This window comes from Balaenoptera acutorostrata, unplaced genomic scaffold (assembly GCF_949987535.1).
Source record: "Balaenoptera acutorostrata unplaced genomic scaffold, mBalAcu1.1 scaffold_408, whole genome shotgun sequence".
Lineage (NCBI taxonomy): Eukaryota > Metazoa > Chordata > Mammalia > Artiodactyla > Balaenopteridae > Balaenoptera > Balaenoptera acutorostrata.
In genome coordinates this window covers 5,854-18,661 of record NW_026646140.1, presented here as the reverse complement: position 1 = coordinate 18,661, position 12,808 = coordinate 5,854, and the positions used below count along the sequence as shown (strand labels likewise).

The 12,808-nt window shown below is 45.0% G+C and overlaps 2 pseudogenes; both read right to left on the bottom strand.

Annotated features, from left to right (window-relative positions):
* Positions 1–1,016: 1,016 nt before the first annotated feature.
* LOC130706848 (E3 ubiquitin-protein ligase makorin-1-like) lies at positions 1,017–2,444 on the bottom strand (annotated as a pseudogene).
* Positions 2,445–7,721: 5,277 nt separating this feature from the next.
* On the bottom strand, positions 7,722–9,149 carry LOC130706847 (E3 ubiquitin-protein ligase makorin-1-like; annotated as a pseudogene).
* Positions 9,150–12,808: the final 3,659 nt, after the last annotated feature.

Sequence of the window (12,808 nt, the reverse complement as noted above, 5' to 3'; positions counted from 1 at the left end):
CTAGAAAGTCTAGGAGATCATAAAACATTAAATACAACTGTGTAACTGAGACCCAGTTTGTGTTAATACATGAGATAACCAGATAGTTGAACCTCTATGGCTAAGCCCATTTCCCTATTTATATAGACAGAGCTTGCCCTGCTCTATTAACAGCTACCAATATACTGCTTTGTCCTTTAAGATCTATTTGCCACACGAGGCTGAAACCACTAAACTTGAGTTTTTCCACTAAGGCTACAGACACTGCATCTATGCAGGGATGAGAAGCTTGTTACACACTCCCACGTACCAAGTCTATCAGCCCTTGGGAGTCAACTTCCAACTCTGCATTTATTTTATTCCGCTATATCTTTATATGTGTTCTTTCACAATTTTCCTATCAGGCTAAACACAGCAAAAATCTCAACACAGTCGCACCTGGTTCTGGTTACCCAGCAGTAGTACTTGTGTGCAATTAAACAAGAGATGAAAACCACAGAACGAGTGCACAGGGTGGGGATTCCAGGGCAGGGAACAGATATAAAAACACAGATGTGCAAAATTCACCAGAAACCTCAAGCATCCGCCTAAGTCTATAGCAGAAGGCTACATGCCACAGTTCAGATCCTTCACCTAACACCCCAATTCTTGGACCCAAAAGCGGGGCCAATGCTGTTACTTTTGAACCTGGGGTCCTCAAAAATGAGTACTGGAAATCCAGAAATGCTCCCCTTGAACTGTGTGAATCTGGCTGAAAACAGATGACGCAGCAAACCTACACTCTGTCTGACCCTTAAATTCATGTTACAAGAAAACTAACTTTAAGATTCATTTTTGTAACTTTTTTAAACAGAGAAAACAACATACTCCTTGGGGAAAGGTGAGGGATTGAGAAGACAGGCCCTGGGTAAAAATTATTACGACAGCACCTGGAGTTGAGAGGCCTGCCTAGAAGAGAACCACGGGCACTGCTGCCACCAGCGGGGAGGGCTGCCGTCTGAGGCTCAGCAGACCAGTTCACACGCCCAGCAAAGCTGCTATAGATCCAAGTCATAAAAATCTTCCAGCTCATCGTGAAACAAGTCCCACTCGTCTTCAGAGTCTGTCAGGTCGTCGTCCCCACCTGCAGCCAAAAGCACAAGCAACATCTCGCCCAGCTCAAAGGTGACAACCTCTTCTTCGTCGTTGTCAAAGGGGTTGCCGTTCTCTCTTTCCTCAATGAGCTCCCAGAAGTGGTTCCTTCGTTGGGCCCGGTATGTGCTTGATGTTCCCACTGTCTGTCTCTGTGGCTCCTCTCTACGGCATCAGGGTACGCATGCTTGTAAACGCAGTTCCCTCCAAATGGGCAGCTCCTACGTCCTTCGTCAAAATACCTGCACGCCTTGTTGCTCATTGCCTCCTTGTATTTCTGAATGAGTTTCTGCTTCTCTTCTTTCTCCTCCACCCAGTACTCACTTGGAATGACAATGTTAGATGTGATCCGGCATTCTGGGCAGTACTTTATGATCTTGCTCTCAGATTGCTTAGCACTCCTCCACTTGCGAATACACTTGAGACAGTAGGTGTGGTTGCAGTTGGAGAGGATTCCGAAGCGGCGCTCGCGGGGGTTGGCTTTCTCATAGACCACCTCCGTGCAGATCCCACACACCATGTCCTTGCTGTGCTGCACAGCAAACGAGAGCTCCATGTCCTTCTCATGGGCCTCGATGCAAGATTTTATATGTTGTGATCTTTGGGCAGCATCCACTGGATGGAAGACCTACAGCCCACACATATCACACGCGTCTCCATGGAGATACACACAGTTCTCCCCATATCGGCACTCTCCCACTGCAGCATAGGGGCAGATCTGCTTCTTTGTTTCCACTGCAATTTGCTCCTTCTCTGATTCTTCCTTGGTCACTGAGCCCTGCAGGGGTGCTTCAGTGGAGGAAGGGGCAGTACGGCCACAGTAGGGCTGCCCAGGAACAAACTCAATGGCGTTCACCCAGTCTTCTGAACCCGCTCCTACAGTTGAAAAGTTTGAATTTCTTGACTCAGCTTCGCCCATATGCATTTCACCCATCTGTCCAACTACTGATGAGAGACTTGAGGAAGCAGCAAGGGGTGACTTTGCAGTTAGAGCTGTAGCAGTTGCAATGGCTTGCTGTGTTCATATTTGCAGCGGTCTCCGTAAATACAGTACCCTCGCTGAACATACTTGTACACTACACCATATGGACTGTCAGAGAGGTCACGTGAGTATCGACAGTTATCTCCTTCCTTACAAACCCCATGCATGAAATACCTGCAGGTGACCTGTTTGGTCCAGCCGCCGCCGCTGCCGTCGCTGCCAAATCCCATGCCCCCAGGGACGGGGAGGTGACTGTGGGGATAGGGGTGGGGGAGGCCGCTGCCACCGCCGCCCCTGCCGCTCCTGCTCCTGATGTTGTGGCTGTTGTTCCCGGAGCTGCAGCCTCCGCCATTACTGTTTATCCCACACAGCAGTGGCGCCGGAACTTCCGGGATCACATAATTCCGGTCCGGCTGAGGGGGGAGAAGGTGGCGAGGCGAGGGGTGGGATGGGGAAGGACACTGAGGCGCCCGCTCACTCCCCTCTGCCCCGCGTCGCGTCTCTGAGCGCTCTCGCCGCTCGAACTGCGGGCCGGAGCCCGAGCACCCCCTTCTCATTACTTCTTGTTCGTATTTTTAAGTAAATTTTTATTTGTTATCACAGCAGATTTGATTACAATATTTTGTTTGCTCTAGGTGTGCAAGATGTGGTTCTTTCACACATATACATATATCTATTCTTCTTCGTATCCTTTTCCCATGTAGGTTATGACACAATGTTGAGTAGTCTTCTCTTGGTATTCTATAGGTCTTTGGTGATTCTGTGTTTCACATGTGTTTGTATATCTCTGTTAACCCCAATATCGTAATGTATCCAATCCTCACACCTTTCCATTTGGTGAACCATAAGTTTGCTTAATGAATCTGTGATTGCCTTTCTCTGTGGAAATATCTTCATTGGTATCAATTTTTTGGTAACACCTACAAGCGATAGGATAGGATATGTGTCTTTCGCTTTCTCACTTACTACAAGTTGCGTGATTACTTCTAGACTCATCTATGGTGCTGCAAATGGCATTGTTTCATTTTTTCGCTAGCTAATATTCCATCTCTACATGTAGCAGTTCTTCTTTGTCCCCCCATCTGTTGGTGGACTTTTTGGTTACTTCCATATCTTGGCTATTGTAATACTGTGCAGTGCAGTTTTGCCTGCCTGTGTCTTTCCAGTTCTGTCTTCAGAGGTTATAGGTCCAGGAAGGGGCCTGCTGGATCATATGGTAGCTCAATATTTCCCTTTTAAAGGCACTTCCATTCAGTTCTCATTAGTGGCTCTTTCCAAGTTATGTCCCTCTTAAAGTTGAGCGTATGCATTTCTCCACAACACCTTCAGCATTTATTGTTTATAGTTTTCTTGCTGATGGTTATTCTGACTGGTTTGAGATAATACTGCTTCGTGGTTGAATTTGCATGTGTCTCATAATCCGTTGAAATTGAGCTTTAAGGCACGTGCTTTGATTTTTCAATCTGTGATTACAGCTTAGTTCTTCAAAGTGTTTTCTTAAAGTATGTGTCACATTTTGAAATGCTTTGGCCATTTACCTCCCTCTAAACATTTTGAGGGCAGGTTTCATTTACAGCCCTGCCGTACTTGTTCATATGAAGTGAGCATTAGCACAGGTTTTAAAGCTGCTTTTGCAGGTAACGGCCAGAGGACGGCAGCCTTTCTACGTTCCCCACTCTGGTAACTAGGGAAACAGCCCTCCCGGCCAGTGGTGTTCCTCGGTTATAAATTAGAGTGGAATGTGCCCGGATAAACCCACAACAGCAGATGTCTCCTTACTTTTGTTTGTTTTTTAAATTTAATTAATATTTTTTATTGGAGTAATATTCCATTGTGTACATAGACCACTTCTTCTTGGTGCATTCCTGTATTGATGGGTATTTTCGTTGCTTCCAAGTGTTGGCTATGGTAAATATTGCTGGAGTGCAGGATTGCCAGCCTGTGACTTTTTGATTCTCATTTCTCAGGGGTTACGCCCAGCACTGGGTGTGAATGATTGACTTGTAGCTCAATGTTCAAAGCACCTCCATTGTGTTTTCATTAGTGGCTCTTACCACGTCCCCCATAGAAGAGAGGGTAAGCATCTCTCCACAATCATTTCAGCATTTGTTGTTTGCAGCATTTTTGCTAATGGCCATTCTGACGGCTGTGAGCTGATCGGTTTTTGTAATTTGGGTTTGCATGTCTTTAAAAATTCCTAAAATTCATCATTTTTCCTCGCCTTTTTGTTTTCTGTTAAAAAAAATGTGAGTACAATATACCTCTTGAAATTGTCATCTTGAAAGGTTGCCCTCTTTTGAAATTTTGGTCGATTTTCGACCCCAGGAATTTTTGGAGGGCAGGTGTCATTTAAATAAATGCAAGTTTGGTGAATATTTAGTGACCTTTAGCAATGTGTTTAAAGCTGCTGTTGTGGGAAATGGCCACAAGGAGGCATCATTTCTCCGTTCCCAAATCTGGGTACTAAGGCAGCAGAGCCTTCCAGGAAGTCGTGTTCCTAGGTTTTAAATTAGAATGGAATGTGCCAGGAGAAACCCCCATAAGTTTATGTCTCATTACTTCTTGGTTTTTTTTTTACTTTTTTTAATCTGGGTAAAGATTAGAATATTGTTTGTCCTAGGTGTACAGAATCTGGTTCATTTGTACATTATATATGTCTATTCTTGTACAGATCCTCTTCCCATGTAAAATATTACAGAGTGTTCTGCAGACCTCCCTTGCTATATGGTCGGTCTTTTTGATAAATGTATATAATATGTATTTGTATACGTATAGTAACACTAATCTTAATTTATCCATTCCCCCCACCTTTCCTTTTACATGAGCATAGTTTGTTTTCTAATTCTGTGAGCGTCTTTCTCTGTGGAAATATGTTCATTTGTGTCAGTTATTAGCTAACCCCTGTAAGTGATATCATAGGATATAGGTCTTTTGCTTTCCGACTTACATCATGTTTGGTGATTATCCCCAGGTTCACCTGTGGTGCCTCAAAGAGCAGTGTTTCATTGTTTTCCATGGCTAATATTCCATTGGGTACATGAACCACTTCTTCTTTATCCATTCACCTGTTGAAGAACATTTTGGTTGCTTCACTGTCTTGGCTATTGTGAATAAGGCTGCAGTGCAGCTTTTGCAGCCTATGTCTTCTCGATTCTGGTCTTCTCAGGTGAGAGGCCCAGTGGCGTGCCTGCTGGATTAAATGGTACCTCAATTTTTACTTTTTAATGCAGCTCCTTTCGGTTCTCGTTGTCGGCTGTTACGACTTTACGTCTCACCAGCAGGTAGAGGGTACACAGTTCTCTAAAGCCCCTTCAGCATTTATTGTTTGTAGAGTTTTTGCTGATGGTCAGGCGACTGGTGTGCGTTGAAACCTTTTTGTAGATTAGATTGCATGAGTCTAATACTTCCTGAGGTTGAGCTTTTATCCATTTTCCTTTTTTTTAAAGAGAGTGAGTAAAACTTAACTCTTCATACTATCTTCTTGAAAAATTTGCCTGTTTTGAATTGTTTTCTCCATTCCTTACCTCAGCACAATTTTTTTTTTTTTTTTAAGGATTTTCTTTTTTTTAATTAATTAATTAATTTATTTTTGTCTGTATTGGGTCTTCGGTTCGTGCGAGGGCTTTCTCCAGTTGCGGCAAGCGGGGGCCACTCTTCATCGCGGTGCGGGGACCGCTCTTCATCGCGGTGCGCGGGCCTTTCTCCATCGCGGCCCCTCCCGTTGCGGGGCACAGGCTCCAGACGCGCAGGCTCAGCAATTGTGGCTCACGGGCCCAGCTGCTCCGTGGCATGTGGGATCTTCCCAGACCAGGGCTCGAACCCGTGTCCCCTGCATTAGCAGGCAGATTCTCAACCACTGCGCCACCAGGGAAGCCCTCAGCACAATTTTTGAGGGCAGGTGTCCTTTACGGCCCCGAGTCCTTCTGAACGTTAATGACCTTTAGCTGTGGGTGTAAAGCCGCTCTTGCGGGAAAGGGCCACAAGGCGGCCTCATTTCTCCTTTACCAAAACTGGTTACTAATGCAACAGAGCCTTAATGGAAGTGGTGTTCTAGGTTGTAAACTAGAATGGAATGTGCCAGGAAAAAGCCCTTTAAGTTTATGTCTCTTTACTTCTTTTGTGGAGGGGGGGGGGGGGGAGGGAGGTTTAAAATTGTTTTATATGGGAAAAGTGCGTCTTACAAAAGGGCTGCTGAAAAAGACAGAGACCCCTGCAAGAATTACTTGTCTTTGCTTAACGTGAAAGTATGAGTGGTATCCAAGGAATCAAAGCAGTAGATGGACAAATCAGGGGCATCTCCAAGTTACTTTCAGGAAATAGAGCAACAAAACGCAAATTTATATTTTCTGATCAAGGAATTCTTCTAAGAATTTAACTTTAGCTTACCTCGTGGATTACCACCCCATCCGTCCCCTTTTAGTGGAAAAACATGACTTACTACTGCAAACCAATTACTCCGCTACAGGAAACACCTTAGAAAATAGTTTTCAATCACACCTGTCTAGCTGCAAAGCTCAGGGATGGAATGAGGCAAATACCCACACAAACGGACCCAACAACCCGACAACAAAACCCCTCAAATGAGGACAAAGGTTTGTCAAAAAGTGCCTGGACTAGAAAGTCTAGGAGATCATAAAACATTAAATACAACTGTGTAACTGAGACCCAGTTTGTGTTAATACATGAGATAACCAGATAGTTGAACCTCTATGGCTAAGCCCATTTCCCTATTTATATAGACAGAGCTTGCCCTGCTCTATTAACAGCTACCAATATACTGCTTTGTCCTTTAAGATCTATTTGCCACACGAGGCTGAAACCACTAAACTTGAGTTTTTCCACTAAGGCTACAGACACTGCATCTATGCAGGGATGAGAAGCTTGTTACACACTCCCACGTACCAAGTCTATCAGCCCTTGGGAGTCAACTTCCAACTCTGCATTTATTTTATTCCGCTATATCTTTATATGTGTTCTTTCACAATTTTCCTATCAGGCTAAACACAGCAAAAATCTCAACACAGTCGCACCTGGTTCTGGTTACCCAGCAGTAGTACTTGTGTGCAATTAAACAAGAGATGAAAACCACAGAACGAGTGCACAGGGTGGGGATTCCAGGGCAGGGAACAGATATAAAAACACAGATGTGCAGAATTCACCAGAAACCTCAAGCATCCGCCTAAGTCTATAGCAGAAGGCTACATGCCACAGTTCAGATCCTTCACCTAACACCCCAATTCTTGGACCCAAAAGCGGGGCCAATGCTGTTACTTTTGAACCTGGGGTCCTCAAAAATGAGTACTGGAAATCCAGAAATGCTCCCCTTGAACTGTGTGAATCTGGCTGAAAACAGATGACGCAGCAAACCTACACTCTGTCTGACCCTTAAATTCATGTTACAAGAAAACTAACTTTAAGATTCATTTTTGTAACTTTTTTAAACAGAGAAAACAACATACTCCTTGGGGAAAGGTGAGGGATTGAGAAGACAGGCCCTGGGTAAAAATTATTACGACAGCACCTGGAGTTGAGAGGCCTGCCTAGAAGAGAACCACGGGCACTGCTGCCACCAGCGGGGAGGGCTGCCGTCTGAGGCTCAGCAGACCAGTTCACACGCCCAGCAAAGCTGCTATAGATCCAAGTCATAAAAATCTTCCAGCTCATCGTGAAACAAGTCCCACTCGTCTTCAGAGTCTGTCAGGTCGTCGTCCCCACCTGCAGCCAAAAGCACAAGCAACATCTCGCCCAGCTCAAAGGTGACAACCTCTTCTTCGTCGTTGTCAAAGGGGTTGCCGTTCTCTCTTTCCTCAATGAGCTCCCAGAAGTGGTTCCTTCGTTGGGCCCGGTATGTGCTTGATGTTCCCACTGTCTGTCTCTGTGGCTCCTCTCTACGGCATCAGGGTACGCATGCTTGTAAACGCAGTTCCCTCCAAATGGGCAGCTCCTACGTCCTTCGTCAAAATACCTGCACGCCTTGTTGCTCATTGCCTCCTTGTATTTCTGAATGAGTTTCTGCTTCTCTTCTTTCTCCTCCACCCAGTACTCACTTGGAATGACAATGTTAGATGTGATCCGGCATTCTGGGCAGTACTTTATGATCTTGCTCTCAGATTGCTTAGCACTCCTCCACTTGCGAATACACTTGAGACAGTAGGTGTGGTTGCAGTTGGAGAGGATTCCGAAGCGGCGCTCGCGGGGGTTGGCTTTCTCATAGACCACCTCCGTGCAGATCCCACACACCATGTCCTTGCTGTGCTGCACAGCAAACGAGAGCTCCATGTCCTTCTCATGGGCCTCGATGCAAGATTTTATATGTTGTGATCTTTGGGCAGCATCCACTGGATGGAAGACCTACAGCCCACACATATCACACGCGTCTCCATGGAGATACACACAGTTCTCCCCATATCGGCACTCTCCCACTGCAGCATAGGGGCAGATCTGCTTCTTTGTTTCCACTGCAATTTGCTCCTTCTCTGATTCTTCCTTGGTCACTGAGCCCTGCAGGGGTGCTTCAGTGGAGGAAGGGGCAGTACGGCCACAGTAGGGCTGCCCAGGAACAAACTCAATGGCGTTCACCCAGTCTTCTGAACCCGCTCCTACAGTTGAAAAGTTTGAATTTCTTGACTCAGCTTCGCCCATATGCATTTCACCCATCTGTCCAACTACTGATGAGAGACTTGAGGAAGCAGCAAGGGGTGACTTTGCAGTTAGAGCTGTAGCAGTTGCAATGGCTTGCTGTGTTCATATTTGCAGCGGTCTCCGTAAATACAGTACCCTCGCTGAACATACTTGTACACTACACCATATGGACTGTCAGAGAGGTCACGTGAGTATCGACAGTTATCTCCTTCCTTACAAACCCCATGCATGAAATACCTGCAGGTGACCTGTTTGGTCCAGCCGCCGCCGCTGCCGTCGCTGCCAAATCCCATGCCCCCAGGGACGGGGAGGTGACTGTGGGGATAGGGGTGGGGGAGGCCGCTGCCACCGCCGCCCCTGCCGCTCCTGCTCCTGATGTTGTGGCTGTTGTTCCCGGAGCTGCAGCCTCCGCCATTACTGTTTATCCCACACAGCAGTGGCGCCGGAACTTCCGGGATCACATAATTCCGGTCCGGCTGAGGGGGGAGAAGGTGGCGAGGCGAGGGGTGGGATGGGGAAGGACACTGAGGCGCCCGCTCACTCCCCTCTGCCCCGCGTCGCGTCTCTGAGCGCTCTCGCCGCTCGAACTGCGGGCCGGAGCCCGAGCACCCCCTTCTCATTACTTCTTGTTCGTATTTTTAAGTAAATTTTTATTTGTTATCACAGCAGATTTGATTACAATATTTTGTTTGCTCTAGGTGTGCAAGATGTGGTTCTTTCACACATATACATATATCTATTCTTCTTCGTATCCTTTTCCCATGTAGGTTATGACACAATGTTGAGTAGTCTTCTCTTGGTATTCTATAGGTCTTTGGTGATTCTGTGTTTCACATGTGTTTGTATATCTCTGTTAACCCCAATATCGTAATGTATCCAATCCTCACACCTTTCCATTTGGTGAACCATAAGTTTGCTTAATGAATCTGTGATTGCCTTTCTCTGTGGAAATATCTTCATTGGTATCAATTTTTTGGTAACACCTACAAGCGATAGGATAGGATATGTGTCTTTCGCTTTCTCACTTACTACAAGTTGCGTGATTACTTCTAGACTCATCTATGGTGCTGCAAATGGCATTGTTTCATTTTTTCGCTAGCTAATATTCCATCTCTACATGTAGCAGTTCTTCTTTGTCCCCCCATCTGTTGGTGGACTTTTTGGTTACTTCCATATCTTGGCTATTGTAATACTGTGCAGTGCAGTTTTGCCTGCCTGTGTCTTTCCAGTTCTGTCTTCAGAGGTTATAGGTCCAGGAAGGGGCCTGCTGGATCATATGGTAGCTCAATATTTCCCTTTTAAAGGCACTTCCATTCAGTTCTCATTAGTGGCTCTTTCCAAGTTATGTCCCTCTTAAAGTTGAGCGTATGCATTTCTCCACAACACCTTCAGCATTTATTGTTTATAGTTTTCTTGCTGATGGTTATTCTGACTGGTTTGAGATAATACTGCTTCGTGGTTGAATTTGCATGTGTCTCATAATCCGTTGAAATTGAGCTTTAAGGCACGTGCTTTGATTTTTCAATCTGTGATTACAGCTTAGTTCTTCAAAGTGTTTTCTTAAAGTATGTGTCACATTTTGAAATGCTTTGGCCATTTACCTCCCTCTAAACATTTTGAGGGCAGGTTTCATTTACAGCCCTGCCGTACTTGTTCATATGAAGTGAGCATTAGCACAGGTTTTAAAGCTGCTTTTGCAGGTAACGGCCAGAGGACGGCAGCCTTTCTACGTTCCCCACTCTGGTAACTAGGGAAACAGCCCTCCCGGCCAGTGGTGTTCCTCGGTTATAAATTAGAGTGGAATGTGCCCGGATAAACCCACAACAGCAGATGTCTCCTTACTTTTGTTTGTTTTTTAAATTTAATTAATATTTTTTATTGGAGTAATATTCCATTGTGTACATAGACCACTTCTTCTTGGTGCATTCCTGTATTGATGGGTATTTTCGTTGCTTCCAAGTGTTGGCTATGGTAAATATTGCTGGAGTGCAGGATTGCCAGCCTGTGACTTTTTGATTCTCATTTCTCAGGGGTTACGCCCAGCACTGGGTGTGAATGATTGACTTGTAGCTCAATGTTCAAAGCACCTCCATTGTGTTTTCATTAGTGGCTCTTACCACGTCCCCCATAGAAGAGAGGGTAAGCATCTCTCCACAATCACTTCAGCATTTATTGTTTGCAGCATTTTTGCTAATGGCCATTCTGACGGCTGTGAGCTGATCGGTTTTTGTAATTTGGGTTTGCATGTCTTTAAAAATTCCTAAAATTCATCATTTTTCCTCGCCTTTTTGTTTTCTGTTAAAAAAAATGTGAGTACAATATACCTCTTGAAATTGTCATCTTGAAAGGTTGCCCTCTTTTGAAATTTTGGTCGATTTTCGACCCCAGGAATTTTTGGAGGGCAGGTGTCATTTATTTTATTTTATTTTTTTTTAAAGGATTTTCTTATTTATTTATTTATTTATTTATTTTTGGCTGTGTTGGGTCTTCGGTTCGTGCGAGGGCTTTCTCCAGTTGCGGCAAGCGGGGGCCACTCTTCATCGCGGTGCGGGGACCGCTCTTCATCGCGGTGCGCGGGCCTTTCTCTATCGCGGCCCCTCCCGTCGCGGGGCACAGGCTCCAGACGCGCAGGCTCAGCAATTGTGGCTCACGGGCCCAGCTGCTCCGTGGCATGTGGGATCTTCCCAGACCAGGGCTCGAACCCGTGTCCCCTGCATTAGCAGGCAGATTCTCAACCACTGCGCCACCAGGGAAGCCCCAGGTGTCATTTAAATAAATGCAAGTTTGGTGAATATTTAGTGACCTTTAGCAATGTGTTTAAAGCTGCTGTTGTGGGAAATGGCCACAAGGAGGCATCATTTCTCCGTTCCCAAATCTGGGTACTAAGGCAGCAGAGCCTTCCAGGAAGTCGTGTTCCTAGGTTTTAAATTAGAATGGAATGTGCCAGGAGAAACCCCCATAAGTTTATGTCTCATTACTTCTTGGTTTTTTTTTTACTTTTTTTAATCTGGGTAAAGATTAGAATATTGTTTGTCCTAGGTGTACAGAATCTGGTTCATTTGTACATTATATATGTCTATTCTTGTACAGATCCTCTTCCCATGTAAAATATTACAGAGTGTTCTGCAGACCTCCCTTGCTATATGGTCGGTCTTTTTGATAAATGTATATAATATGTATTTGTATACGTATAGTAACACTAATCTTAATTTATCCATTCCCCCCACCTTTCCTTTTACATGAGCATAGTTTGTTTTCTAATTCTGTGAGCGTCTTTCTCTGTGGAAATATGTTCATTTGTGTCAGTTATTAGCTAACCCCTGTAAGTGATATCATAGGATATAGGTCTTTTGCTTTCCGACTTACATCATGTTTGGTGATTATCCCCAGGTTCACCTGTGGTGCCTCAAAGAGCAGTGTTTCATTGTTTTCCATGGCTAATATTCCATTGGGTACATGAACCACTTCTTCTTTATCCATTCACCTGTTGAAGAACATTTTGGTTGCTTCACTGTCTTGGCTATTGTGAATAAGGCTGCAGTGCAGCTTTTGCAGCCTATGTCTTCTCGATTCTGGTCTTCTCAGGTGAGAGGCCCAGTGGCGTGCCTGCTGGATTAAATGGTACCTCAATTTTTACTTTTTAATGCAGCTCCTTTCGGTTCTCGTTGTCGGCTGTTACGACTTTACGTCTCACCAGCAGGTAGAGGGTACACAGTTCTCTAAAGCCCCTTCAGCATTTATTGTTTGTAGAGTTTTTGCTGATGGTCAGGCGACTGGTGTGCGTTGAAACCTTTTTGTAGATTAGATTGCATGAGTCTAATACTTCCTGAGGTTGAGCTTTTATCCATTTTCCTTTTTTTTAAAGAGAGTGAGTAAAACTTAACTCTTCATACTATCTTCTTGAAAAATTTGCCTGTTTTGAATTGTTTTCTCCATTCCTTACCTCAGCACAATTTTTGAGGGCAGGTGTCCTTTACGGCCCCGAGTCCTTCTGAACGTTAATGACCTTTAGCTGTGGGTGTAAAGCCGCTCTTGCGGGAAACGGCCACAAGGCGGCCTCATTTCTCCTTTACC